We start from the raw sequence: 21,596 nt of genomic DNA on the forward strand, positions 1-21,596 counted from the left end.
TCCTCGTTTCAACCACAACATTCCAAATGGATCAAAACAAACCTCATTTTTCCATATTCGATTAAATGGAATAATATGGCCACTATCCATAAAATCATTACTAACAACACCGAGTTCTTCTCTTTTTAAACAAAGTAAAGGCATTTGTGACTAACTTTGTAAGTTACATGACGAAAGTTCAAATTTACCTCGTTCTCGCAGATCAAACCTTCGTTCCTTAGCAAGGTAATGCAATCGATAATTTGAACTCGAACAAACATGTAAAGGTGAAAAGTCAAAAAGACAATTCTTGCTTTTCAAAATATAAGTTTCACATGAATGGAAAATCTTAAGGTCACCACGAAAAATGTACTTAAAAGGACAAGATAAAATGTTATTCACAGATGGAACGTCTGATTCAATTCCGGGATTAAAAATGAAATTTTCAGAATCAAAAACTTGGTTTTGATTTTGTAAACCAGCCACATGCTTTATTTCTAAAAATAAAGATAAGACTCGAAGAAGATGAGAAGGTAAAACAAAGTTACTTACAATAAGATCACAATGCTTACCTTTTCTTGGAAACAACTTGAAGTGGCTTACTCCCGGCTTAAAGACTTGGTTTTGATCACTTACCCCAAATTGCAACAAAAATTTCATTTTCGCAGATAAGTCACAAAAGTGAATCAAAGAGACTTTAAACTGACAAATACGCAAGCATTCATGCTTCACGAATCCTAGTCGAACAAACAGTCTGAAACATGGAAATTTCGCATAGAAATTCAAAGATTTCTCTTGAAGAGCAAAATCAAACAGATCAAATATTTCATGCAAAAATCTTTTAATGCATATATCAAGCAAAGAAATTGTGTTCATGTGACCTTTCAGAAATTCAAATCCATCACAAATCATTTGAATAGGCACGTTTAAACAGAAAGATGAATTCAAAGAATTTACATAGCCATACTTATCAAAATGTGAAAACCTTTTGTCACATACATTCACAATTTCCACAAGATGAACCAATCCAACAGAATCAATAGAATTGCCGTTATAAAACATGTCATAAGAAAGAATCTTCATGGCATCGTTTGAATCAACATCGTTAACATTAATATGTGAACAATAATTCGCTCATTTTCTCTCTTACTTTCCTTTTGCCTCTCTTTTCTTTTTATTTCATTTTCTTTTTCTTGTTTTGCTTTTTCTTTTCTTTTCTTTGTTTTCTCGTTACAAGAATGTACAAAAGAATCATGAGAATAGAGATCATGTTCGAAAGGCCAGGAACTATTTACATGTGATTCACAATCAAAACTTCGTGTAGAACACTCCTTGAATGATTTCTTTGAAGTTCGGGAAGAAGTATATCTATCTCTTTGCACATTTTCTTGGAAGGAGTCAAAATCATAGTCACCTTCTTGTCGTCTCAAACTCCTTGATGAAAAATACTCTTGTTCAAATTCTCTTCTCAAATAGGGGTCACAGTATGAATCTCTTTGCCTCGAAGTTAATGGCGAGAAAGAATCACGATAGGAACTTTTGTTCAAGTAGTATTCAGCGGTAATCTCCGTGGTGTTTTTGGTTCTATTTTTTGACTTGAAGAAACTCGATCACTTTGGTCTCGTTTTTCCAATCGATCTAGCCTCACTTGCAGTTGGCCAAGCCATTCTTCGCATTTCTTGAACCAAGTATTGGAACTCCGACTCGGTAAATTCTTCACAAGACATCTTGATTACTGAAAGGAAAATATGTTAGATCAATAAAAAAATTAAGTACCTCACCACAAACCTCACGATTTTTCTTAGAAAGAAGAAGGAAAAAATGACACTCTCGCTCATGTTTTACACTCGATTGGCTTTTACCTCCGCTTGAATAGTCTCACACACTCGTGCCTTTTACCTCTCAAACTTTCTCTTGTAACTTCGTTTCCGGACTTGCCAAGGCCTTATCGTAGGCTTAGGGGTCAATTTCAAAATTGGGTAACAAAGGATAAAATATGAGGGGTTATGGGTTGGCTGAAAGAAAAAAAATTCTCGGGTTTAAGAGTGGCGATGAGATAGTAAGTGAAAGAAAAGATGGAAGAATGACTTCAAGATCGGGGCTGAATTACAATAGAACAAGTTTTCACTTCAATTTTTTTCGAATTTTTTTTAACTTGTATAACTTTTTCTTTTTGTACTATATCAGCAAACTAAATACAATAGGAACACTTCTGTACGTGATTTTTTTTTGGCTGCATAGATTTTTGTTTTTATAGTAACAGCAACAAACTAATCAAAATGAGAAAACTTCGGTATACGAAATTTTTTTTATACTTTTTTTTCTGGATCCTACTTACTTTCGTTCACTTGTACTATTCCCGGGATGATTTTGTCGTACGTACTTCTCGTTTGATTAGCTTTGATACCAAATGATACGATCCGCCTCGGGGTGAGTCGAGTTGTATGCGAGTTTGCCCGATCGTCTACGAGAAAGTATCGTTCAGCTCTTTTAAAGATGTTTTTAGGTTAAATAATGCGGAAGCTTTTTAAAAAGGGTTTGAAGATGGGTTTGAATTATGAATATTAAAGGTTCGGTTTTAAAAGAAACAAAAGAATGAAAATAGATTGAAGGTAGGTTAATAAATGATGGTTATGGAAGATGGTCAACTTAAAAGCAAGTAAGAACCAATATTAGGAAATATTGACCCAAGTACTTATACGCTTTCAAGGTGAAAATGAAAATGATAGAACCTTGACCCACTACTTAACAAAGTAGGAACCTCGGCATATGGGTGAACACCACACTATTTGATAGTGATAAGTTCGGGATAGTAAAGAACAGGGTTGACGCCACTAGGCTTCCTAGATAAGCCAACGAAGTCCTCAACGAAATATGAGAGAAAGAAATCTCACAAAATCCATGAAAGTTTAACAAAGTTTCATTAAGTGAAAAGTCTAACCTCTTACAAATGAAATAACATATATTTATAGCCTAAATAAAAGTAGTCGAATGGACAAGCTTAGAAGCTAAGAAATTCGGCCATAAACACCTACATAATTCTAGAAGAAAAATCATGAATATCCATGAATGTGCTACCCTTTAATGTTCCATCATCCCCCTTGGCCGAATGAAGCTTTAATGCACCTTGAATACTTGAATGGTTAGCTTGAAAATGCATGGATCATGCATGAAACATGAACATTAAATAGCCCCTACTTGCATGGACGTCTCCAATACATGTACTCCCTTAAATGCCGTCCATTGAACCCCAATTCTACATGCACCTCTTCATACATTGCACCAAGCCCTACATGAACTTGCATTAATTTCCTTCCATGTATGAATGTGTGTCGTCCAAAGGGATTGGATCTTCTAGATACATTCATGCATGAATCTTCATCACTCATGTAACCGAATGTGCATTTGAACCCAAACATTCATTTATTTTGTGTATTCATGTATTTGACAAATACATGAACTTGTAAACACCTTGAATCTGGTCATGCATGCACCTAATTAAATGTTGTTCATTCATGCATGTGGGATGTCCAAAAGAGATGTTTCTTCAAGTATTCATTGCACCGTCCATGAGCATTGCACCTACAAGAAATAAAACAATTCATAAGACATCATGTGAACACACATAAATTCAGCACAATGTGAACACATTTAAGATATGTGATATCTATGACATATTAATAACAAATATTAATATAAAACAAATTTAATGCTTAAATAAATATATTCGAATTTTATTTAATCCATTAAAGTCAAAAATCAGGTTTGAGCTAAAATGAGCTAAGCTTTAGCCCTTGAGCTAAAGTTGAGCTGGGGTTAAACTCCTAAGCTGAAGTTGAGCAATGGTTTAGCTCGTAAGTTGAAAATGAGCTAGGAGTAAGCTCGGTTTAGCTCAGGCAACTAGATTGCACTCGAATGAGCTGGATTTGAGCTGGATGGAGCTCGTGGAGCTAGAAATAAGCTGGATCAGCTTGCCAACATGTCACGGCTCGACTAGGGAAAGTTGTTTGAAGAGGTTCGCTGGGCGCGCTCGCATCATTCCCCCCTCTTTTAGGCGACTTGTCCTTAAATCGAACCGCTTGTCTAAAGGACAATATTTTTTCTTACTTGGTTTTCCTCAGTCGAATGGGACAAAGGATATCAAGCAAACCTGAAATTGATTCACCAATGGACAAGTTAACACATCACCATCATAACTAAGTCGTAGAGGGTTAAGACAATAAAAACCAATAGATAACCTGAATGTTGAGCAAAAGACGAATCTTATCTTACCGAATTGACTTACCAATTTTGGCAATGACAAGTGGAAATTATTTAAATTTGGATGGTACTTGTAAAATTTAGCCCAAAGGTCATATGGCATGTGACAACCCTATTTTAACCCTAGTCATTAAGTGGTTTCGAGGCCACAAAATTGAGTCACGAAAATAATTGCATGTTATATTCTATGTTTTTTATTTGTGAAATATCATATGTGAAAATAGCGTGTTTTGATTTTTGTCATTTGGATGTGGAATTAGTTAAAAAGGATGTGTTTAAGAAACCTTGAAAATGGATAGGCAAATGTGTATTGGCCAAACATTTTATGTTTTAGTATTATGGGGGACTTGCATGTCAAATGGACCAACTTTGAATATAAATGGCCGGTCAACATGCATGTAATCATGTGTTCTATTGTCTTTATTTTAATTGGCGGGAATTTTATATATAATTAATATAGAAATAAGCATTTTATTATAAAATGACTTTTATATTGTGAAATAATAAATTTATAATAGTAAATGGTGATAAAAACAAAGTTCCATCATCCTTTCTTTCATTTTGCCGAAACCATAAAGAAAAGAAAAGAAAAAGGGGGCTAGGACATTCGGCTATGGTGAATGTATAGATTAAGGTTGATATCATGTAATTCTTTTGGAATTTTTGTGAAGTTGAGTTTGTTTTGATGCTCATAACGTGACCCATGAGTTAATTTTTGAGTTTGTGATGCATGAAACATTCGGTTATGTTCTTATATGTTAAATTGATGATGTTTTGTAGTATGTGATTAGAAATAGTTATAGATGAGTATGAACTAAGTAAAAAAAAATTCTATAAACGATTAAAATGGACAAAAATCTTATTCGGCTATTGTGGAGTAAGGTGAAGTTATGTTTAGCTTTTATTTTAACTTAATTGTTAGTAAGTGTTTTATGGATGCCGAATGTGGACTTGAATGGGGAGGTTGATAATTGGTGGTTATTGATGTAACACCCCTAACTCGTGACCGACGCCGGTGTCGGACACGAGGGGTTAACGAGACAAATCCTCTTAAAGTACCGACCAATTTGGCATTTCTGGACAGGCTGGAAAACTGCGTCACTGTCGCCTTAAAAATCATATCTCGAGTTCCAAAACTCGGAAACTGGTTTCGTAAATTTTCCCTGAATTTAGACTCATATACCCATCTATGGATTTATTTTTAGAATTTTTGGTTGGGCCAATTGGTACAGTTTATTAGTTAAAGTCACCCATGTTACAGGGATCGACTGCTCTGACCTCCGCGCGTTACAACTTGAATATCTTTCTGTACAGGGCTTTAATACTGGTGCCGTTTGTTTCTAATGAAACTAGACTCAAAATGGAATCTGTAAATATAAGGCATGACTCCTAATTATTTCTGGATAATTTATGGTAAATTTTCAAAGTCGCGACAGGGGACCCAGAAATCGTTCTGGCCCTGTCTCACGAGAACTTTAATATTTCCCCGTATACTGCTCATATGGTCGTTTCGTTTCGTCCATATAAAAATAGATTCATCAAGGTTCAGTTCCATAATTTATTCACTATTTAATTCTACTTCTACTATTTTTAGTGATTTTTCAATCTCATCTCACTGCTGCTGTCCGCGACAGTTACTGCAGTAGACTATGCCAATTTCATGAATTTTTCCTTGGCCTTAATCATCCATCATACATGACACAAATTATGGCCACCTTAACAAAATTTGAGTTTCTAAGACTCGTGGCTATAGGTTCTAGCATCCCACTCGACGACCACATAGGCCATTTTCACATGGCTTAAAGTTTACAACCCACAATTCGACAAAATATAATAGCCTATACATATGCCAAATGTTCTTCAACAACAAAAAAAACAATACCACAAGATTTCAGCCGGTGTGATGACTTCAACGACGGTTCCGAGCACGCAACAATACGATTCCAAGAGACCTAAAATGGGTGACAAGAAAACACCGAGTGAGTTTACAACTCAGTAAGTCATAAGCATTCGTCAATCCACTGATAAAGTTACTACTACATGTACAACAAATGAGGCTAGGTACTCGTCCATATCGAATCTATACCATAATACCTCGGACCTTTCGGTCCAATCTCGTACCAAGTCATACATCCACATTTCATATTCTACACAACAAGATAATCGAAGCATTTTTACACATTAACTCATTTTCCACCACAACTATACAATTTCAATCATCACATAGATTTAAGGCTTACCAAATTCAACCCCGAGCATGAACATATTTTCTATTCGTCAAGAGCTCGAGGTACTTACCCGATCCGCTGTCCGGGATTAGCTCAATAATGTCGCACACTCAGTGCCAATTGTAATGCAAGAACATATAGTGAATCCGCACACTTAGTGCTATATGTATTCAACTCGCACACTTAGTGCTATATAATCAAACTCGCACACTTAGTGCTGTACAATTTTAAACCCGCACACTTAGTGCCAATCTTGTCACCGTGTCCATTTATACCCGCACACTTAGTGCCGAGACCAATACCTTATGTATTTTGCTGCCTTTATACATTCAACAATGGCATCATTCCATACACATACATTTCCATTTACACACCAACTCATTTAAACACATTTGCATATATATATTGATCATTTAAATCAACACCAAATATACGCTTAATGACTTACCTTGTGTTGGGTAAAACAGTCCAAGTCGGCTACTCGATGACCTTCGTCTTTCCCTTGCTTGATTCTCCTTCTTTAACTCCTTGAGCTTAATCAATAAATCAACTAGTTTAACCCTCTTGCTAAACATTCATAATTCAATTACACATGCATATGTATGTTTGTATATTCGCAACCATCCTCACTTATTACCCATTTGGTCAACAATCTAAGCCAAGATAAGGCTTCAATATGGTTGCCTCTAACCGAATACATGCACACCAATCTACTTCCTTTGGCGAATATGCATGTCTATGTGGAGGCTAATTTTACACTTAATACTACACAAAAAAACAGCATACATTTTCCTAATTAACGCATTACATATTGTAGTTCTATACACATCTCTCATTTATTTCATAACCGAAACAACATCACAAGCAAATAGACACCTTAAAATAGTATACATGTCATACCAATTCATCATGTGCAAACATATATTCATGTAGGTGCAATGGCGAATTCTCAAGTGGCTTATATCCAAATATACACACATATCCAAAGCTTAAATCTTACTTACCATGCAACATGCATGAATCATACTTATGGATACAACATGGCGAATACCACAACACCATACCGTTTCAATTTGGTCATGGTTAAACAAAGAACTTAGTATCTCATTCAAAAATGCTAAAAGAAAATCTAAGAATCCTCAATCTACCATCACATGAATCATTATCAAGCTTGATATTTAGCATGCAATGGCATTAACACCATATTCACTTTGGCCGAATTTCATTCCCATGACATAACAAAGATTTGGACCATGGGCTAACAAGAACATCAAGCTAGCAACTAAAATATACATGAATCTCATGGCAAAACATCAAACTTACCTTAATCTAGGTACAAGTATGGCCAAACCTCCTCCTAAACCTCTTCCAAACCAACATGAAACAAGAATTCCTTCCTTCCTCCTTAGAATTTTCAGCCCAAAGGAAATGAAAATGATGAACAAAAATTCTTCTTTCTTTCTCCACACTCAGGGCAACAAGGGCATCCAAGCTCATCTTTCTCTTTTTTTTTCATTTTTTATGCTTATTTTATTATAATACTTCCTACATAACTCACTAGCCAAACATGTTGGAAACATGTTTTCCTTGCCCATCATGCCCACCTTGGCGGCCACTATAGTCAAATTTGGGGAATTTGACATGCAAGGACAACATTTCCTAGTGTGCATCAATAGACCACTTCCACATTTGCCTATCTCAATTCTAAATTTTCTCACACAAGTCCTTTCTAGTGAAATTCACCTTTATAACACTAAATCAATCATCATAAAATGTCATACATGAGCACACACATATTATAGGCATCATAATAAATTTTTAATTATTTTTATGCCTCGGTTTTGTGGTCCCGAAACCACATTCCGACTAGGGTCAATTTTGGGCTGTTACAATTGAGTTATATATATACATTTATATTCGGTCATGGAGGACTTGAGATGAAATTACTTATTGTTTTAGTTAAATAATAAGATTGACATGGACAAACTCAATTAGGTAAATTTTAAAGTCTTAGATTTAATTGGGAGAATTGAAATATTCTAGGGAGTATTCGGTTAAAGTATGGAAATGGAATGTGGAGGTACGTCAGTTTGTGTCATTGCCGAATGCACTTGATATTAAAACATTGTTTAGTTAAATGTAATTGGCATGAAAGGAAATTGAGTTGTCATGTATGTGATAGTGGTAAGAGAAAGTAAATTTTGCTTTACTAAAATTAGATGAATGTTCCATTGTTAATATGAAAATGTTATGAGAAACTAGTTGAATTTAAGAACTAGGTGCAGTCAGTCATGTTATGTGTATAATTCACCAATAATGAAAGTGTCGTATGATATATGTGTTTAAAATAAATAGAAATTGAGTTATGATGAATTGATAAGAAAATTTAAAATAGTTTAATTGTTTAAATTAAGCTCAAAATCAAAGAGGACCAAGTACGGATAAGGAGAAGGCGAAGGTCGTTGAGTAGCCGATCGGAGCTGTTCGTTCGACAATAAGGTAAGTTCTAGGCAATTATGATTTAGATTACTATGTATGCCTAGAGTACACATAGCTTATGAAATGAATTTTTTTTTATATGTGAAGAAAGGTTGAATTGATAATGTAGTATTGAGCTGATGGCATTGAATAAATGTACTTTGGGTATGTATATGTACGAATAAAAAAAAGGGGCACTATGTGTGCAAATGGGGCAGCATTATATGTGGGTGTGAAAAAGCTAGTATTGTGTGTGAATGAATAAATGCACTATGTGTGCGAAATTATTAACCGAGCACTATGTGTGAGAGATTGGGTGTAAGGCACTATGTGTGCGAAATTATTAACCGAGCACTATGTGTGCGAGATCGGGTGTATGGCACTGTGTATGTGCAAATTTATTTAGGGAATATGATCGTAGCATGGTGTGAAATAGAATACTAGTTTCTATCATAGGTAATTAAGAAGATGAAATGTGTATGGAATATATATATATGTATGTATATTTGTCTAAAGATTATGATATAAGTCTTGGAAGAAGAAATAAGAGTATGGGGTTATATGGTAATCATGAATGAACAAGGTAGACAAATTAGATTTAAACGAAGTTCGATTGTTAATTATTTATTAAATTGCTTATGTTTTACTGAGTATTATCTCATTTGAAATTGTTGTTCATTTTTATTTAGATTTTGGATCCGTTGTGCGCTCGGAACTACTACTGAAGTCATCACACTTATCATCATCTTTTTGGTATCTTTAAAGAAGCTTTAAATTTTAAATGTGGCATGTATAGGATAGACAAAACTAATAAAATGAGTTTTGTATTTTTGAGTAATGTAATTATCTTTTTGATGAACCATACAAAAATGGCACACAATCTAGTTTTGTGATCTTATAATGTTAAACATTTTGATAACTAGCATCGTAATATGAATGAATAATATCTACTTTTATATAAGCATTGTGTTTAAATTATTGTGTATTTAGATTTGGTTTCATATGACTTATTGACGAGATAGAAAGGAAATTTAGGTATAATTATAATAGTCATGAAATGTTTATGTATTGATGCTTGAAAATGGTTTAAATAGATCTTTGTTATATCGTATACTTTGATATGAGAAAAGATGTATATTTTTGGCCTTGTTTAATGCATGTTTAGGTGTATATAAATATATATATATCTCTATTATCTGTGTGGTTGTTTTAGCTTAGAGTAATATGCATAACATGTAAATTTATCTAATCATGAAATGGTATGTTTTATCACATGCATAAGTTTTTGTTAATTGCAAATACACATTTGATTATGTCTAAGTTTTAAAAGATAAATTTTGTTATGGGATTGAGTTACGAAGTATGAAATGTAAGGAATATTATTTTTAGTTGTGTTATGTTAGGAAATGCCTCGTAACCCCATTCCGGCAACGGATACGGGTTAGGGGTGTTACATTTGATTGGTATCAGAGCTACGGTTTAGTCGATTCTAGGACTACTGTAACGTGTGTGAGTCTAGCTATACATGCCATAATGCTAGTATATGATAGTGTGATGACTTCTTACGGTTGAAATTGTGGTTTGATTTAGTAAATGGAATCCCCTCCGGAGAGAGCATTAGCGGATGACGTTGAAAGTGTAGCGCCTACTCCCGCGCAAGGGACAGCGCCTGTTGAACCTCAACCATCTACGAGTAATCAAGATAATAGGGCTAAACAATCCTTCTTTACCATGATAAATGAGTGGGTTGCACAATATGCCCGAACAAATTCGGCTGTTCAACCATTTTTGAATTTAAATAATCCTCCTCCAGTGCCTATAATACCAGCAACTACTGATCCCTTGAGGCTGAGTAAACCTCCGTTGATTTTGTAACACCCCGTACCCGAGTCCGTTACCGGAGTCGAACACAAGGTGCATACAGACTTAATTATTTTCACAGTCCATTTAAAAATTTCCAGACAAGCTGGTTACTGCGTCACTGTCTCCTTAAAATTCATATCTTGAGTTTCAAAACTCGAAAATCAGTTTCGTAATTTTTCCTTGAAACTAGACGTATATGTCCATCTACATATTTGTTTCTAGAATTTTTGGTCGAGCCAATTAGTACAGTTTATTAGTTAAAGTCTCCCCTATTTCAGGGTTTGACTACACTAATCTTCATGCATTACGACTTGGATATCTCCCTGTATAGAGCTTCAATACTCATGCCGTTTGTTTCTAATAAAACTAGACTCAAAGGGGAATCTATAAATATAAGGCATGACTTCTAATTATCTCTGGATAATTTATGGTAAATTTTCAAAGTCGAAACAGGGGATCCAGAAACCGTTCTGGCCCTATTTCACGAGAACTTTAATATCTCTTAATATACTGTTCATATGATCATTTCGTTACTTTCATATGAAAATAGATTCATCAAGATTAGATTACATAATTTATTCACTATTTAGTTCCATTCCTACAAATTTTAGTGATTTTTCAAATCTGCACCACTGCTGCTGTCAGCATCTATTTTCAAGGTAAACTTTACCTATTTCGTGGTTTCCATGGACCAACTAGAGTTTTGTCATACATAGGTCCACATATAATCATATTTAGCCATTCCAATGGCTGATCATTTTCCCAACACTTCCATTCCAGTCCATAGTCACATCATGAAACCATACATATATACATAAACACAAATGGTCTAATGCCATACTCCACTTCTACGAGCCATTTTCGCATGGCTGTACACACATACATCACAAAAAGTACTTGAAAAACAACAAAGGGTAGTCCTATACATGCCATATCCAGAGTTCAACTAAAAGAGTACCAAAAGGGCTTTGATAGTGTGGATGACTTTGACTTTGATGATCCCGAATCCGATGGCTAACGAACAAAATCTAGAAAACAAAGAGCCAAAGCAACGGGGTAAGCATTTTAATGCTTAGTAAGTTTCAAGTAATGAAATCGGCTTTGACTAAAGTATTACGTTCACGTAGCTAAATGAATCACTTTATTAATACACATTCTCATAATCATACTTACTTCACACTTCATCAACATATACACACAAGGTATCAACCTATCTAAGAGCCGAAAGTTCGTTAGTCGATTGAACGAATACTATTTCAAACGAATCGACTTTTCCGATGCACATGCAAACATACCTTATCGTTTGGGTTTTTCGAGCGTATTAATTGAATTTATTACAGCACAAAACGCTCACCTTCAAACTAAGTTTCTTCAGAATTTAGCCGGATATAACCACAAGCACAATTGCCTTCGGGTCTTAACCCGGCCGGGTATAGCAACTCGCACAAATGCCTTCGGGTCTTAGCCCGGATATAACAACTTTCACAAATGCCTTCGGGTCTTAGCCCGGATATAATCACTAGCATAAATGCCATCGGGACTTAGCCCGGGTATCATTCAAATGCTCATGCACACATATATCAATAATCATGACACATCCATATTTCATTTTCGTTACTAAGGCTCAAACACAAAACATTTATCAAACCTTTCCAATTTCGGCTCAATAGCCACACACAAAGAGCATGATTTCAATTGGCTTTGTAACGTAGTCCCTACGCACATTTGGCTATCCGCCATAATATGACAAATCATTTCAATATAATTCAAGTAGGGTCATTACTCAAGACTTACCTCGGATGTTGTCGAGCGATTTGACGGCTATTCGCTCACTTTTTCCTTCCCTTATCCAACTTTGGTCCTCTAAGCTCTTGAGCTTAATTCAAACAAATAGAGCTTATTTAATAATTTATCAATTTAACAATCCGATTAAATACATTTATATTATACAATTAGCGCGAATAGCTTTATTGACTAGTTATTCAAGCATTATACATGTGCTCTACTCATGCACCACCGAATAATAGGACTAGCTTAATACCTTGCATTTTCAATTCATAGACATCATTTCGTTCCTCACAACACACATTTTGTCCCTAACCATCATAAGAGCCCAAGGCATCACTTAAAATGCCGAATTCCAATTAAGTCTACCATCATAGCATTATCATATTTATGCACTTGGTAAGTTGCGTTTGAACACATTCGGCACTAGGTGTCCAAACCAATGTTCCTCGAACAATAAACTCAATTTATAACCCATTCAAAATTCCTTAGCAACAAGCATTTAACAACAATGTACTTAACCAATTCCTTAAGCACACATTCGGCAACATATATATATATATATATATGTCAATGACTAAAACACTTAGGCCGATTCTTTCCATTTTGTATCTATGCACCTATTTGATCATTAGTTTAGTTCAAAGACCCTTACACCAAGATTCATCCAATTTAACATGAAACAAAAACCTAAATCCTCAATAGCTACCATGGCCGAAAGTTCTAGTCATCCCAAAATCAAAATTCTTAGCATGGGCTACCTAGAGGATTTGATGACTAGTTCAAATCTCAAACCATTTAACATACTTATCAAAATATATAATGTTACCACCATTTTTCTTTAACCTCTACCATGGCCGAATGTTCATATCACCATCCATTTCAAAGATTTCGGCATGGTTAAGTAAGGGACTTAGAATCTAGCTTAAAACCATGCTAAGATTTTAAAGGACTAGCTTGAGTTTCTTACCTTAATGAAGGCCTACCATGGCCGAATGGATCCTCCTCTTCCTCTCTTAGAATCGGCCAAGAAGAAAACATGAGAAAGACTCCTTTGTTTCTTTTCTCTTTTCCTTATTTTATTTACTTATGTTATAAAATATAAGCTACTAACTAATAATTAATACATATTATGTGCATATAAGCCCATCATGGCCGGCCACTACTTATGATATATGGTAAATTTGACATGCAAACCCCTCATTTTTGCATGCATGATCAACTAGTCATCACACATTTCCCCATCATACTTTCAAAGTTTACTACAAGGTCCTTTCTAGTGAAATTCACATTTATAACTCTAAATCAAAACATCAAAAATGTCACACATGAGTTAACACATATAATAGGCATCAAAATAAATTTTAAATTATTTTTATGCCTCGATTTTGTGGTCCCGAAACCACATTCCGACTAGGGTCGTTTTAAGGCTGTCACAACTCTCCCCCTCTTTAAAAATTTTCGTCCCCGAAAATCTTACCGGTAAATAGGTTTGGGTATCGCTCTTTCATAGAGTTCTCGGGTTCCCAAGTAGCTTCTTCTATCCCGTGTTTGAGCCATAACACTTTCACTAGCGGAACCCTTTTGTTTCGCAACTCTTTCACTTCACGTGCTAGGATACGAATCGGTTATTCTTCATAACTCATATTGGCTTGAATTTCAACCTCTGATAGACTAATTACGTGCGACGGATCAGATCTATAACGTCGAAGCATCGAAACATGAAAGACGTCGTGAATCTTTTCGAGTTCAGGGGGCAAAATCAAAGCGATCGCATAAGCTGGACCGACTCGTTCGGATATCTCATATGGCCCGATGAATCTCGGACTCAGTTTGCCCTTACGGCCAAATCGGAGTATCTTTCTCCAAGGTGAATCTTTAAGCAACACTTTATCTCCCACCTGATATTCAATGTCTTTTCGTTTCAAATCGCGCACGATTTACGGCGATCTGGCGACCTTTAGACTTTCACGGATTACTTTTACTTTCATTCAGCATCTTTAATCAAATCAACTCGAAAATTTGCTCTTCTTGAGCTCGGTCCAAAACAATGGCGTCACGGCATTTACGCCGTCTGAGCCTCGTAAGGTGCCATCTTAATAATTGATTGAAAACTATTGTTGTAAGCGAATTCAATCAAAGGTAAATACCGCTCCCACGAACCACTAAACTCGAGGATGCAACATCTCAACATATCCTCAAGTATCTGAATTATCCGCTCGGATTGACCATCAATTTGTGGATGGAAAGCGGTGCTAAAATGCAGCTTGGTACCCAAAGCTTCTTGCAATTTCTTCCAAAATCACGAGGTGAATCTCGGATCTCTATCCGACACAATAGAAATCGGTACCCCGTGTAATCTCACAATCTGAGAAACATACAATTCAGCTAGTTTATCCAATGAAAAATCCGTGCGTACGGGGATAAAGTGAGCCGACTTAGTCAGTCTATCGACAACGACCCAAATCGCATCTTTCTTACTTGCCGACATTGGTAACCCAGATACAAAATCCATCGTGACTCGTTCCCATTTCCATTCAGGTATCATGATCGGCTGAAGTAAACCCGTAGGCACTTGATGTTCCGCCTTCACTTGTTGACATATTAAACACTTCGATACAAAATCAGAAATGTCTCGTTTCATGCCACGCCACCAAAACTGGCGTCTCAGATCGTTGTACATTTTCGTACTCCCCGGGTGAATTGACATTCGGCTACAATGAGCTTCGTTCAGAATCATCGAAATGAGTTCTGAATTTCTTGGAACACACAAACGACTTCTGAACCTCAAACAATCGTCATCATCAATTTGAAACTCCGATTCCTTGTTCGGAACACACTCAGCCCGTTTTGCAACCAATTCATCATCGACTTTCTGAGCTTCAAGAATTTGATGAATCAATAATGGTTTGGCTTTTAATTTAGCTACTAACACATTGTCGGGTAGAACAGACAAGTGTACATTCATCGCTTCATAAAGCAAGCGGTGATTTCCGGCTTAAGGCGTCCGCAACCATATTAGCCTTTCCGGGTGATAATTAATGACAAGCTCATAATCTTTCAACAACTCAAGCCAACGCCTTTGGCGCTTGATTCAAGTCTCACTGAGTCATCAAATATTTGAGACTTTTGTGATCAGAAAATACATGGCACTTCTCACCAAACAAATAATGTCGCCATATTTTCAAAGTAAATACGATGGCGGCTAGTTCGAGATCATGAGTCAGATAATTTCTCTCGTGTGGCTTCAATTGTCTCGACGCATAGGCCACAACTCGAACTTCTTGCATCAATACGCAACCTAACCCAAGTAGGGAGGCGTCACTATAGATGACAAACTCTTTGCACGATTCGGGCCGCACTAAAATTGAGCTTAGTCAAATAAGTTTTAGTTGATCAAAACTTTTTGACATTCTTCCATCCATTCGAACTTAACATCTTTTTGAAGTAGCCGTCATGGGTGTGGCTATCATCGAGAAACCTTTTACAAACCGTCGGTAGTAACCTAAGCAAGTCCCAAAAAGCTCGAACCTCAATAATATTTCTCGGATACTTCCGGTTAAGTATGGCTGAAATTTTGCTCGGGTCAACTCGAATACCGTCTGAGATACCACATGACCCAAGAAGCTAACCTCTCTTAACGAACTCACACTTCTTGAACTTAGCATATAAGCGCTTATCCGTAAAATTTGCAACACTAATCTCGGTGTTCAAGATGTTCGGTCTCATCTCTTGAATAGACCAAGATGTCATCAATGAACACAACTACGAACCGGTCCAAATCGTCTCAAGATCCGATTCATCAAATCCATAAATACTTGAGGACATTAGTGAGCCCAAACGGCATCACTAAGAACTCGTAGTGACCATATCTTGTTACGAAAGCGGTCTTGGGTACATCCGAATCTCGAATCCATGAATCGATAATAACCCGATCTCAAATCTATCTTTGAAAACACCGAGGCTCCCTTTAGTTGATCAAACAAATCATCAATATGCGGTAGCGGATATTTATTCTTTATCGTCACTTTATTCGGTGACGATAGTCAATGCACAACCTCATGGTTCCGTCCTTCTTTTCACAAACAATCTTGGTGCACCCCAAGGTGAGAAACTTGGTCGAGCGAAACCTCTGTTCGTCAACTCTTGCAACTGAGCTTTCAACTCCTTCAACTCGATTGGTGCCATACGATACGGAGCTATCAAAATTGGCGTAGTCCCAGGTACAAGCTCAATACCAAACTCTACTTCCCGAGCAGTGGTAAACCCGTAATTCTTGGGAAAAACATCCGGTATTCACAAACCACCGCAAGCAGATTCGGTTTCTTTTCCAATTCCTTGTCATCAAGTACATATGCAAGGTATGCTTCGCACCCTTTCTTACATATTTACGGGCCAACATTGCGATATTACGGCTGGCAACCCCTTTAAGTCTGTAGGCTCAACTCGGATTATCTCGTTATTTGCGCACCTCAAATCAATAGTCTTGCTTTTGCAATTCACAACCGCATCATGCACGGTCAACCAATCCAAACCAAGAATAACATCAAATTCATCGAGCGGCAAAAGCATCAAGTCCACGGAAAGCAGGAACCTCGAATTACTAGGGGCATTTCTTACACACTTTGTCAACAAGCACGTAACGACCCAAGGATTTGACACCGAATTACGAACTCGATGAGACTCAATAGATAAAGTCTTCTTTGGATGCTAAGGTTTCGCATATATAAGAATGAGTAGAACCGGGGTCAATCAAAGCAATCACATTAGTATCAAAGAGAGTGAAAGTACCGGTAATAACATCGGCGAAGAAGCATCCTCGCGGGCACATATAGCATAAGCTCTAGCAGGCGCACGAGCCTCAGATCTGGTTGTAGCATCTCTAGATCCTCTCGACCGCCACTAGCATTGCCGTGTTTCTAGACGGTCTACCCGAGCGATAGTAGCACTGGTTTCCCACTCGACTTACATTTTGTTCAGCAACCTCGGGCAATCCTTGATAAAGTGGTCGGTGATCCGCACTTATAGCAGAGCGGTCATGGAACCTCTGACTCCCCAAATGCCATTTACCACAATGTCGACACTGCATTACGTCTCGGCGTTCATTCCCAACACTTGGCGACCAAAGTGCCTCGTGTACCCATTGTGGGGTCGATCACGATCTCGTCTAAAAGGCCGAAGTGCCTCTAGATCGCCCACATCATCTCGAAATTTCTTCGATGCTGTTGAAGAGACTTTCCGAGGATCTTTACGAAACTCTCCGGTTCCCACATCAACTTTTTGTTTTCTTTTCTAAGCTCTTCGACTTTACAAGCTCGCTCGACAAGTACTACGAACTCGTATTTCAAGAATGCCAACGAACATTTTATATCTTCATTCAGCCCATCCTCGAGCGTTTACACATGATAGCCTCGGACGAAACACATTCTGAGCGTATCTACTAAGTCTAACAAATTTTCGCTCGAATCGATGAATCGACATAGAACCTTGCTTAAGCTTAAGAAATTCCTTCCGTTTTTATCAACAAATCTCGGTGATATACTTTTTTCAAACTCGGTTTGGAAAAACTCCCAAGTTACTTGCTCTCGGGGCTGTGAAGTCGAGTACTCCACCAATAGTAGGCCGAATGGGGTAGCAAGGAGATAGTACACTTTAGGCATTCATCGGTGTACAAGATAGCTCATCGAGTGCGGATAGTGTTGTCCAACCAAAATTCAGCTTGCTCGGCATTGTCGCTATCCGTAGCTTTAAATTGAGAGCCCATGTTTTGATTCATCAAGCGGGGCTTATTTGACCTTATTTGGTCGATTCTCGGAGGTATTGTAGGTCTTGGGGTTGTATTAGTCGGGAATGGAGGTTGTGGAGCAAGTAGTATTAGTTCGAATGTATTGGTTGAACCAATCATTCATCACGCTATAAAAAGCTTGCCTAGCCTCATCATTCGGATTGCTAGCAATAGGTTGAGAGTCCGCCGGTGCTGTCCCTTGTGCGGGAGCAGGCGCCACACTCTCCACATCATCAGCTATCGCTCGGTTGGGATCGGGATCCATTACTATAAATAAACACAAATTCAAATGTCAGAAATCACCACACTATCAATTAATCACATAATGGCATGTATAGCTAGACCCAAACGTATTACGGTAGTCCTAGAATCGACTAAACCGTAGCTCTGATACCAATAATATTGTAACACCCGTGCCCGAGTTCGTTCTCGAGTCGAACACAAGGTGCATACAGACTTAACTTAATTATTTTCACAGTCCATTTAAAAATTTCCAGACAAGCTGGTTACTGCATCACTGTCGCCTTAAAATTCATATCTTGAGTTTCAAAACTCGAAAATGAGTTTCGTAATTTTTCCTTGAAACTAGACTCATATGTCCATCTACATATTTGTTTCTAGAATTTTTGGTCAAGCAAATTAGTACAGTTTATTAGTTAAATTCTCCCCTGTTTCAGGGTTCGACTACACTGACCTTCATGCATTACGACTTGGATATCTCCCTGTACAGAGCTTCAATACTCATGCCGTTTGTTTCTAATAAAACTAGACTCAAAGGGGAATCTATAAATATAATGTATGACTTCTAATTGTCTCTGGATAATTTATGGTAAATTTTCAAAGTCTAAACAGGGGATCCAGAAACCGTTCTGGCCCTGTTTCACGAGAACTTTAATATCTCTTAATATACTGTTCATATGATCGTTTCGTTACTTTCATATGAAAATAGATTCATCAAGGTTCGATTACATAATTTATTCACTATTTAATTTCATTCCTGCAAATTTTAGTGATTTTTCAAATCTACACCACTGCTGCTGTCAGCATCTGTTTTCAAGGTAAACTTTACCTATTTCGTGGTTTCCATGGACCAACTGGAGTTTTGTCATACATAGGTCCACATATAGTCATATTTAGCCATTCCAATGGCTGATCATTTGCCCAACACTTCCATTCCAGTCCATAGTCACATCATGAAACCATATATACATAAACACAAATGGTCTAATGCCATACTCCACTTCTACGAGCCATTTTCGCATGGTTGTACACACATACATCACAAAAAGTACTTGAAAAACAACAAAGGGTAGTCCTATACATGCCATATCCAGAGTTAAACTAAAAGAGTACCAAAAGGGCTTTGATAGTGCGGATGACTTCGACTTTGATGATCCCGAATCTGATGGCTAACGAACAAAATCTAGAAAACAAAGAGCCAAAGCAATGGGGTAAGCATTTTAATGCTTAGTAAGTTTCAAGTAATGAAATCGGCTTTGACTAAAGTATTACGTTCACGTAGCTAAATGAATCACTTTATTAATACACATTCTCATAATCATACTTACTTCACACTTCATCAACATATACACACACAAGGTATCAACCTATCTAAGAGCCGAAAGTTCGTTAGTCGATTGAACGAATACTATTTCAAACGAATCGACTTTTCCGATGCACATGCAAACATACCTTATCGTTTGGGTTTTTCGAGCGTATTAATTGAATTTATTACAGCACAAAACGCTCACCTTCAAACTAAGTTTCTTCGGAATTTAGCTGGATATAACCACAAGCACAATTGCCTTCGGGTCTTAACCCGGCCGGGTATAGCAGCTCGCACAAATGCCTTCGGGTCTTAGCCCGGATATAACAACTCGCACAAATGCCTTCGGGTCTTAGCTCGGATATAACAACTCGGACAAATGCCTTCGGATCTTAGCCCGGATATAATCACTAGCATAAATGCCTTCGGGACTTAGCTCGGGTATCATTCAAATGCTCATGCACACATATATCAATAATCATGACACATCCATATTTCATTTTCGTTACTAAGGCTCAAACACAAAACATTTATCAAACCTTTCCAATTTCGGCTCAATAGCCACACACAAAGAGCATGATTTCAATTGGCTTTGTAACGTAGTCCCTACGCACATTCGGCTATCCGCCATAATATGACAAATCATTTCAATATAATTCAAGTAGGGTCATTACTCGAAGACTTACCTCGGATGTTGTCGAACGATTTCGACGGCTATTCGCTCACTTTTTCCTTCCCCTTATCCAACTTTGGTCCTCTAAGCTCTTGAGCTTAATTCAAACAAATAGAGCTTATTTAATAATTTATCAATTTAACAATCCGATTAAATACATTTATATTATACAATTAGGCGCGAATAGCTTTATTGACTAGTTATTCAAGCATTATACATGTGCTCTACTCATGCACCACCGAATAATAGGACTAGCTTAATACCTTGCATTTTCGAATTCATAGACATCATTTCGTTCCTCACAACACACATTTTGTCCCTAACCATCATAAGAGCCCAAGGCATCACTTAAAATGCCGAATTCCAATTAAGTCTACCATCATAGCATTATCATATTTATGCACTTGGTAAGTTGTGTTTGAACACATTCGGCACTAGGTGTCCAAACCAATGTTCCTCGAACATTAAACTCAATTTATAACCCATTCAAAATTCCTTAGCAACAAGCATTTAACAACAATGTACTTAACCAATTCCTTAAGCACACATTCGCAACATATATATATATATGTCAATGACTAAAACACTTAGGCCGATTCTTTCCATTTTGTATCTATGCACCTATTTGATCATTAGTTTAGTTCAAAGACCCTTACACCAAGATTCATCCAATTTAACATGAAACACAAACCTAAATCCTCAATAGCTACCATGGCGAAAGTTCTAGTCATCCCAAAATCAAAATTCTTAGCATGGGCTACCTAGAGGATTTGATGGTGGTTCAAATCTCAAACCATTTAACATACTTATCAAAATATATAACATTACCACCATTTTTCTTTAACCTCTACCATGGCCGAATGTTCATATCACCATCCATTTCAAAGATTTCGGCATGGTTAAGTAAGGGACTTAGAATCTAGCTTAAAACCATGCTAAGATTTTAAAGGACTAGCTTGAGTTTCTTACCTTAATGAAGGCCTACCATGGCCGAATGGC

Source organism: Gossypium arboreum, chromosome 2 (genome assembly GCF_025698485.1).
Source record: "Gossypium arboreum isolate Shixiya-1 chromosome 2, ASM2569848v2, whole genome shotgun sequence".
NCBI classification, from domain to species: Eukaryota; Viridiplantae; Streptophyta; class Magnoliopsida; order Malvales; family Malvaceae; genus Gossypium; species Gossypium arboreum.